Source organism: Aptenodytes patagonicus, chromosome 1 (genome assembly GCF_965638725.1).
Source record: "Aptenodytes patagonicus chromosome 1, bAptPat1.pri.cur, whole genome shotgun sequence".
Classification (NCBI taxonomy): domain Eukaryota; kingdom Metazoa; phylum Chordata; class Aves; order Sphenisciformes; family Spheniscidae; genus Aptenodytes; species Aptenodytes patagonicus.
The window spans coordinates 25,032,353-25,043,179 of NC_134949.1; positions in this window are offsets into that span (position 1 = coordinate 25,032,353).

A 10,827-nucleotide genomic window follows, 5' to 3' on the forward strand; every position below is an offset into this window, starting at 1 on the left:
TTCCTATACCCTTAATAATTTCCATGTATTAGGCATCTGGTCACAACTGACCTTTTGTATAGAAATTGAAACAAAAGTAAAAGGACTGAAGATTTTGTCTTCTTGGTGACATCATTAATTGCTCCTCTTCCCCGTAGGTTATGGCCTACACTTTATATTCCTTCTAATTCATTTGTTAAACAATTCTTTGTCTTATCTTTTATGTCCTTTGCTACTTGTAATGCATTTTGACTATTGGCTGGGGAGGATTCTGAAAAGGCAGGAACCGGTAAGTAGTTACCAGTAAGCAGTCCTAGTTCATGGCTTCTGCTCAGCTTGGTGTCTGTGCATGTCAGGCAGCAGAAGCGTGGGCATTATCAGATATCTAGACTTCAGGACCCTGTCATTGCAAAAGCCATGGGAACCCAGCTGTTGTACTCAAAGGTACCCTTTATGAGCCTGTTCCTCAAATGTACACAAAAGTGGAATGGATGTGATTCGTCATTAATTTTTTAAGGGAGACAGGAGGTACTTACATTCAATTTATCTGTGAAAAAAGAAATTACCCTCTGAAGTTTAATTAGAAGTTCAGTCTTTTACATTAAGTTTTATGGTTTTGTTTTTACTTCACATATGGCAACCATGTGGTTTAAGCTATGACTTTTCTTTACCTGATTTCTTTCTTATTGGGCCACCCATGCTAAAGGAATTTTGCTAAAATGAAAATAGAAGAAACCTTCTCACTGCGAAGAGACACATAAATGGGCTTTTTGCCACTTCATGTTCTTCTGCTTCAGGATGCACATCATTATTGAACTAATTATTCAGGAGCATGTTGGAAGTTCTTCAAACAGCTGAGCAGAAACTTAAAGGTATCTACCTAGAATGTAACGGAGCGGCAATTTTGTCTATTTTATTTCTGAGGAGTGTCCATGCTTTGCTGGCTTCACAGAACCTTGATGAAGTGCCTCCAAGAAGCAAGCAATGGCATCTAAATTATTTAAGGAAACATTCACAGCACTATAATGATTACTAACCCATCTCAAGAATAAAGGTCAGTAAATCTATTAGGGTCCTTGAGCTTTGCCTTGCTGATATTTCCAATTTCTCTAGCTCATTTCCCTCCTATTTTTAAGGTAATATAATTTGACCTTGAGTTTATAAATGGCCTATGCCACTAATTGGACTGCAGGTCGCAGTTAGAAAAACACAAGGAAGATGAAACTAAATAATCATCCACACACTTTTTTTAGTTTCAGTTTTAATTGGCATTGCCTCAGCTAATCACAGTTAAGTGAAGCAAATGTGCAACATTACATACTCAGCTATAAATGTATTTGCATCAGAAGCTGTTTAATGGATCTGTGACCAAATAATAAATTATATTCATGTAGCAACATGGTACTCACCACTCAACTCTCACTGGAAAAGAGTTCATGTAGAGAAGTTCAGTGTAGTGGCTAAGAGAGGATCCGGAGGTAGGAGACATAGGCTTCTCTTCACTGTTTTGCTATTGCCTCCTGCTAACCAGTAGCTCAACTTTCCTGTGCCTTTTTTTTTTTTTTCCCTGGCTGTACCAACAGTATCGAAGATGATGGAAAAAAAACCCTCTCTCTCACTTTCTTGTAGGAGACTGATGACATTCAAAAGAAGTTGCTTATTAGAGTTAGAATTAATACTTTCATTGGAACAAGGAGAAAAGCCAGAGAAAATGGAAATTTATGAAGGTCAAAAGAAGATGCATGGTGTGTTGAAACATTCACTGTATTCTTTTGTTAAATCTACACACAAAATAAAAATTCTCCCCTGTTGGGATAATACAATTCAGTACATCATACTACTTTCCAGCTTTAGTAAAATGCAGCCAACTTCAGGATGAAATGTGGAAGCTCTTTAGTAGTAAAGGGGGCAACACTTACTTCTTAACCTGGTCAGAAGGACTCAATACCCGGAAAAAATGCAGAGCCAGGTATTATTCAGAAGGATGGCATGGTTCAAACAGACAGAAAAATTAGGAAAAAATGATGCAGCGCTGTCCAGCTGTGGCTCAAAATGTTACCGCTTCATTCCACATAAGCAGACCACCACTATTAATCGCTCATACCTGCATAATGCATCAGCAACAAATACTAATTGTCAGTGCAGGACTTGTCTGCCTTAGCGAAATTATTCAATCATTTAAATGGGCTTTAGACAACCTGATCATAAGACTGATTTATATGAAGTTGCTTACCCAACCCTTATGTACAGTGTGACATGAATGTGGCTGTAAAGAAATATAGTATACCACCTGCTCATAACTGAGTAGTGTATCGATTATCATTCTGCTCAAAAAAAAAAAAAGGAAGGGAAGTGGTGCTTGCATTGTCTTAAGATGAGGCTTATGTTGAGGATGATGTGGTAATATTGTATATTACCCAGGTCTACCAATAGCAAAGTCAACTAAGGTTAACTGTTCCCCAGACTGGGAACTACCCGTAGGTGAGACAGCCTCCTCTTGAGACCATAGAGCCCAGTAGGACCAGGCATGATCCCTAGACCTCACATTTTGAAGCTAATAGATCCAGAAAACCTCAAATCCCTTTTAGTACCTAAACCAAGGAATGCTATAAGCTTTGCTACTTGCTGGCTGGCTTTCCTAACTAGTTCAGTTTCCAGCTACTATTTATAAAAACAATACTCTCCTCTGTATTGTCACACTCCTTTTATCCTGAAAGAAATGTTCAAGCACGTGCACAAAAGAGGAGGCAATTGTCTAGACATCCCTCAGGAGACTGGATTAAGGTTTGGCTGATCTTGTTCAAATGCCCACAAAACAGCAGGAATGCTTCATTATACAAAAATGCCACACATTCAATAAATCCCAAATTTCCAACAGCCCTAATAACTGTTTCTTCGGTCATCATTGCTTTTCCTTTGATGTGACCCACAACCATGCCAGCTGGTATCAGGGCAAATCCCCCATGCAGACAGGAGTGCTAGCATGTGGAGATCAAAAGAAAGAGTTATGACCTATTTAAGACGCTGTCTTCTTGAAACATCCCTTGAAAACATAGTACTAAGAGAACTTGGTCATTGTAAAAATAACCGTCTGAAAGGGTCTCACAGGTAGCCAACTAAGACAGAGTTTTGTGAGTAAATACAGTTTATTCGCAGAATATGGTTTAAATGAATAGTCCCATTTTGTGACAAATCAGTGTCTTTGTACTATAGGAAGGATTACTGCTCTCCGAGAATTTAAGATTGTGCAATGTGGTCAGTCACTGCATGGAAATACTATTAATGTGACTTACAGAACTTAAAGCCAAAAGGTGACTTCTGATCAAACAATCTGTCTTGTCTGCCCTTAAAGATTCCGGAGATAGGAGTTTACCCTTTAATACATGTAACACTAACAACCCTTATCATCCATGGGTTGGATGGTGGTTGGAAAGAGCATGGCTTTTTCATTGTTCTGTGTTCACCTGAAGGAAGATATTCTAAATCGTGAGTTTTGCTGGAAATAAACTAAAATGTTGTGGTAGGGTGCATTTTTGTCGTTATTCTAGTCATTTGGGTTGAAGCTGGATGAGAAAATTATCCTTTTACTTCAAAAGAAGTGGGGGGAAGAAAAAGCAACTGCTGGCATTTATGCTAAGCAAATGACAGATGTGAAAATCTAATAACATGTTCATAACAAGGTGGAAGAACTAAGCATATATTCACAGACAGAATCTCCAGGAACCCTAGTCTGACAACCTATGGCTATATTTCAGCAACAGCAGCAATGAAATATTGACATCACAGAAATGCACATTAGCACTCCCTTTTATTCCATTCTCTTTATCAAATACAGATTCAAAAGAAGTGAGTTATTATTTATCTGGATGTTAGACTGCAGAGAGAGCAATGATTCTGCTGTTTAGCACTGAAAAAAATGGGGGAAAAAAGAATAATCTAGATGTATCTTCAATACATTTTATTAAGATAATATTTTTGAATCAACTACATATAGGTGTCTTTAAGAAGCAGCAGGATAGTATTTGTTGCAGGGCTTGTCAAACTGCTTATCACTGGTTTGTTCCAATATACTGCTGGGTACTCTGGCTTGAAACCAGGGCATCATGTCCTTAAAACTAAGCAATGTCTAAGTGTTTTACTGGATAGCAGCCAATGATACCAGGCAAGATAAAGTTCATTGAGCTTTTAATGCTGCAGTTGTATAGTTAAAATTTACAGATAACATAAATTGGATATACCCAAGAGTATCTTAATCTGTTCATCACATTTGGGAACCTACTCAAGTGTTCTCCTTTCTATTTATTATGAATAGATTTACTCTGAAGACCATGATATTTGTTCCTTTAAATTCCACCCGTCCTGTAGGGGATCCAGCTGCCTGACAGGACAAATGCTTTAAAAAAACCAAGCCTAAGTACCTGTAATAAGAGATATTCTCTTTCAGTAGCAGTGATGGCATTTTTAAGCTCCAAGACCATCTCACTCAGTTGTTTTTGCTTTCTTCATAGTCACAGAGGCTGTGGCTACATAAGTAAGGGGGAAAATGAGTTAATATTTTTCCAAAACTTATCTAAAAATGGTAAAATGATGGCCAGAGGCAATTATTCTTCTGTTTTCCCATTTCTTTGACTCCCTGTCCCTCACGTGTGCTTTGGTTTTGTTTCTGTTCTTGGCCAGCCTCTGTGCTGCTTACACACGTTGTACAAAAAATACACTAAAACAAAAATAACCTGAATTAATATTTAAATATTTCATGACCTAGGTCCAGAGGCAGATATGAGTTGCGGCTATATACCCTAAAAGTAGTATGTTTCATGGTAGGGAGTTTGGGAAAGCAATTTGAATTAAGCAGGAGATTTTGTGTAAAATCATGGAATATCCTTGAAAAGGGATTCTAGCAGTGTCAAATTGGAGATAAAGGTGACACCAGATTTGGAAAAGGAACAAATAGCTCTTGCACATTCACTTTAAATTTTATAAATTTAAAAGTCCAAATTGCTTTTCCATTAGAAAAGTCCAAAAGGATGCTAGTGTTTGCCAAGGAGTATTTTTCTTACAGTTTCATGAATATTGTGGATATGCCTTAAAGAAATAATCAATATACACAGACTATTGGGAACTCTTCTCCAAGCTCTGCTGGATGTCTATCACCAGTGATGCATTTAATCGGGCTCCTAATGTCACCTCAGAGAGAGCGCTCGGCTTTTGTTTCATGCACTTCCTATCCTCCAAATTTTCATTTTCTTTCTCATCCACCTCTCCCCATTCCTGGTATCACAAGACATGGGCTCTTTTCCCTTTCCCAGCTTTTCTCCTCTATGCACACGCTGTGTGCAGAGCACGAGTAGCACTTGGGGGCTGAGAGGGGACAGGACCTCTTCTCTGCCCCCATCATGGCCTGAGAAGGCCTGGGTTTCTTCCTGCAGCCCTTGGCAGGAGGAAGCATTATCCGTGAGCTGTTATTGATTAAATGCAATAAATGAGCATGTATGTGAGCATGTATTTAGACAATCACAGTGCAACCATGCTCTGATGCCTACAGAGGCCTACCTGAGCTTTCTATCACAAATAAATTAATCAAGAACAGCTCATCCATATAAAAATGTTATCCCTGCCATGCAGCCAGGAACCATGCTGCTTGCAATATAATGATCAGTTGAATCGGTTCTTCCGTTGCAAATTAAAACTGCCTGAAGGCAGCTTTATTTCATCTAAAATACTTTTTCATGTCTTCATATAAAAAGATAGAAACTATAGGCATGCTATTGCTTTTAACTGAATTTATTAAAAGCAGTTTTGTAGCCTCTTTTGGTCATTGTCCCCTTCTTTACATGTACAGGATAAATAATTCATTTTTAAAGGCACGGTTGCTGTTCAAAGGAAATAAAAACTCTGAGGTTCACCAACCAAAAGTATGGGCTGAAGTAGGAGCTGAGATATTTAAAAGTCTGTTATTGAAATGGAGTGATGTTTTTCACTGCATGAAATTCTTCTCACTGCATTTTAGCCATCTACAGTATAGGTGTTTCAATTAATCCACTTGCCTGGAGTCCCTTTCCAGTTGAGAGGGAGAGAAAGATGCCCCCAGAAGAAGATTCATTTGACTTAGCAGCTATCCTACAGAGCACAGCTTCAGCCCTCTGAAATGGCTCTTTCTAGAGGCAAGGAGAGAGACTGGCAAGAGGATGCTTCGGCTAAGATGTTTAACAGTAAAATGCCTAAAAGTTTAGCCTGCTTCAAAATAGTGTCTCAAGCTATTTCTCACAAAAAGCCAAGAAACATCAGCTGGTTAAACCTGGTGGCAAATGTCATCAACTCAAAGTTCCCCACAGGTGCTGGCAGGTTGCAGAGGATGGCCGGGCTGTGCACACCCTGACCTGTCAATACTAACAGGCATGGCTGTGGTCTGGGAGCAAAACTTAGTAGCCCTAGAGCTATTGGTTATTACCTTCTCCATTTTTTGGCTACAAATAGTCTCCTGGCAATGTCGCAGTGATACAGAGCTTATTACTGGGTCTTTATTTGTCCCTTTCTGCAATTCCTTTAGGGCATTTTGTAGTTTAAGACAGCTAGGAGAAGTAACTGACAGTCAGTAAACTATGGCAATTTTCAGGGAGCCTATGGCTCCTGAAGTGATCATTGTCAGTTGGTTTAAATTACAGAAATCTTCAGGCTATTCTATCAGTGTCTGGATTCCTCAGGGTTATGAGAAAAAAAATCAAGGATATTTTCTCCTCTGCTGAGTAAAAGGAAAAGAAAATTTCTCCCTGTAGATTAGCTTAAGACAAAAAGAAAAGGAAATAAAAACCCTTTCTTCTCATGAATCTTGTTCATATGAGCAAGACATTAAAATCTTAAGTAATGACATTAGAATCTTTTTGATATGGTCTCCAGGGCTGCAGAGAAACAGAACAGAGAGAGATGTGTACAGCCTCACACAACTCGCACCGTGATCCCAGCTTGCTCCGAACACTATCCCATCAATCCTGATTCATAAAGGCAGTTCAACAGGAGGGAGAAAGTCATTGCTGATCGTTCAGTGTTTCATCCCAAGTTACATTCTCTCAGAAATAATTTTTCAACCCATAATGAACCCATTAAATGGCACTTATAAAAACAAAAAAAAGTTTGAAAGATTTTCTGATTCTGTCATCTGACTTCACTGTATTTCTCTAACACTCAACCAGTAATTTATTTAACCATAAGCATAAATTATGTACCTGCTAGCTGAAGAGCTCTTAATAAGTGAAAGTGACAGAAAGACAGAAAGACTGAGATTAGCTGACCAGTTCTTTTCTCCACAGAACCCGTAGCTCTAATTTTAAGTCATATCGTATTAATTTGCTTTTCTTTCACAAATTATTTTTAGTCCCAGCCCTTTCAGATTGATGTCTATAGATATAAAACAAGGCAGGTGCATGAGCTCCCTCCTTTTTATTCCTCAGTGTTACATTTGAATATTTACCAGTGAAGAAAGTAAGAGCCAACAACGAGATTTCAATGTAGGATTTCACAGTACTTCTTTGGAAAGATATTTGTATGATTAATAATCGTCGTTGAAAGTACAGGATATGAATCAGCCTCTATGTCCTGATGATTGGCTCTGTGAGAAGAAGAAACAATCATCATACCAAAGGGAAAAAAAGTATTTATGAAAAATTACTAGAAGTGATTTAAAGCAATCTACTTGCTGATTTACTTAGCTAGGTAATCACTACACCTATGGTCTAAGGAAAGAAAGATTTCTGGCCTGGCTTCAGTTTAAATATATGAATTTATATCTCAGAACATGACTCCTGAGCAGGTAATTTCTGCTTCTTATGCACTGGGCAGTTTAACTGCTCGGTGAAAGCCATAATTGCTGTGAATGCAATGTTCCCAGCATAAGAAGACAAAACCTTATGCACAGATCTAAAAGCTGGTGCAAATGCAGACCTACCTGAAAAAAAAAGATGCTGTCTTTGAATTATCTTGGATCAATAGTGAATCTCTGGCTATACACTGCAAAATATGTATTCCTGTGCATTCTGTAATACAGCAATTTGTGCTTGCTTTTTCTTCGGTAATAGGTCTTATCTGGAGAAAAATAGGGATGAACATATTCAGCTAGCTTCCTGAAATACAGTGTCATTGTTTCTTTCTCCTACCTTTTTATCCATGGACATTTTCCCAGTCATTTTTAGTTACTGCCTCCTGTGGGCTTGTGTAGCAGACATGCTGACTCCTTAATTAAAATTGCATGCCAGGAAGTAAGTAACTGCCAGCTGAATGCTTGCCTCCTACTGTTGCATTCTGTCAGCTCAGGGATGGTTTTCTTTCTCCTCCCCCCTTATTATTTTTTTTTTTAAGGAAATGTCAGTTGCTGTTTCTGAAAGTAAATTTGGGAAACTCTGAAAAATGCACTTAATCTGGTGATTAAATCTAGAAAATGTCATTATTTTTTGTGTAAAAGAAAAACATGAGCACATTAAAAGTATGAAGTCAGTTTTGTGGGTCTGAATAAACCAAAGACCATGCAAAGGAATACTAGGATAAAAACATTGATGGACAAACTAGAGTGGCTTATGCTGCAGGTTGGTACCTATCTGGGGACATATCTGTGGAACACTCCTGGAATTAAGCAAGAACCTCCCATGTACATGTCTCGCCCTCTAGATATTTCTCTGTTTTCCTGGAGGTAAAGTCCCGTTCAGGGAGGAATGAGAAGTGTGGACGCCTGCCTGAAGCTTCCCAGGCTTTGAGAAGAGGTGCAGGGCAGCAGATGGTCTTCAAGAACACACAGGATAGGCGTACAGGTCTCTGCAAAGCAAGCAGGCTTGCACGCTAGCGGCGCCTCTGCGGGCTATTTCTGAAAGGGCTGTGGCTGGGAGGCAGCAGGAGGCTGGCTGCCCCATGCTAGCGCCCTTCTGGAGGCTGCTGCTTCTTCTTCTCTGTGTCTGTCTGCTGAGCTTCATCTAGGATTTTTCCCTTTGAAAAACAATCACACTACCTTTGCTCTGAACCAAGGTAGGGTGGAGAGTTAGAAGCCGTTTCTGGAGTGGGAAGGTTGAAGACACAATCATTAGGGCCAGAATTAGGCTCTTGAATGCCTTGGGTAGAGGCCAAGACATCCAGTCTTCTCTGCCTACACCAATATTTGTCGATTTTCACCATTGCTTCCCCTGATGTCAGGCTCAGGCCATTGCCCTTGTGGCTTATAGGAGACTGAGTAAGAGCAGAAATCTTCTCCCAAAGAGAGGGAAATAAAAGGTGTTTGGCAAAAGTTCCTCCTGTCCTTCTAGTTCTACCTTTCTTTATATTCCTCAGCCTGTGAATAGAAACTCATTTACTGTTCCAAAGCTTTCCAGATATCTACAGGGATTTGAAACAGGCTGGTTTGTTTGCCCTGATAAATGGAATTCATCTCTATATTGGCTGCCTGAGAGTCTGAAATTTCATCTTCGCTCTAATTAGAACAATACATTCCAGCATGGACCAAGACTCAGGATATATACCAAAGCGGTCAAGCAATCGTGCTCTTGGGCTTACAGTGTTTCTTTAGGTTCACCTCATTGCTATGAGCAGAAATAGGTGTGTTACAAGCACAGCAAAAATTCTGAAATAAGCATCTGTTTCACTACATCAGTACATTTGCAATGGCTTGTACCATATGGCACTCACAATGATTGCTGGACACCATTGATGTTAAAAAGGACAAACAATGAGAACTGCCGACTTCCAGGTAAGTTCTGCTCTACCAGCTCCCAAGAGCAGAGCTCCTGGGCAGCTGGAGGCCTCGGCAGTTTGCAGTTCATGTGCGTGCTGTGCTCCACAGCTTCCAGGGAGAAACAAGAGCTTAGCAGCTGTGACAGCTGGCTACTTTGGCATTTCATATCTTCAGGGTATGATTTTTTTTACAATTGCCTTTGTTTTTTCACTTAGAATAAAATCTTGACCCCAGGAAAGTTCCCATTGATTTTAGCTAAGCTAGGATGTCAACTTAATATTGTAAAACAGGAAAGCAAAGCAAAGGTTTTAGAGACAACTATCATCTTTTATTACAGTAACTGACACAGTTGGAAAAAACAGGTAAGCTTTTGGGTGAACAAGCTTTATAGTTCATATTGCACTAGGTTAAAAATTCATCTGAAGTTAAAATATACATGAGCATAAGTTAAACACAGCAGGATGAATATTTCAGCTAATCCTCAAATTAATCACACTTTTCAGAATTAATTTTGAAAATACCACTCCATTTTTAGGTTGAAACTGATAAAGAACAAAGCTCCACCACAACCAAAACACTGAAAAGGAAAATAAGTAAAACAAAGACTAAAAATACCCTTGTGACTTGCTCTAGGTTATTTTCTCTGCTTAAGCCATCCCAGTGCAAATTGAAAGCCAGCTAAGAATAGATCCTCATGTAGATGAGATAGCAATGGTTGTCTTGCTCTGGTTTGTATTTCAGTTCTTATTTTCCATGTTTATTGCAAGCAGGTAGGTGCAAAGATTGTGAGTTCAGATGTCTGGCTGCATTCAAACTTTCTTGAGTTTGAATTCCAGTGAGGAGAAAAGAAGCTGAGAAAGACATGGATAAATACATGATAAAATTTGAAACAAAACTTTTAAAAACTAATCATGGTTGCTAAGTAACAAAAACATACTTAACCTTTGCTAATGATTAACAAACCTCAAAATTCGCATAAGCCAGGAAACAAATAGCAAAGGAGTTTTCCGGATGTTCTTTTGTTTTGGGAGTTTTCCAGGTTGCTTACAGTTTTTGCTCTTCTAAAATTTGTAAGGAGGTAAGAGGGAGGAAATTACCCAGATTACTGAACTAAAGAAGGCGTTGTTCCCCTGTGAAATACT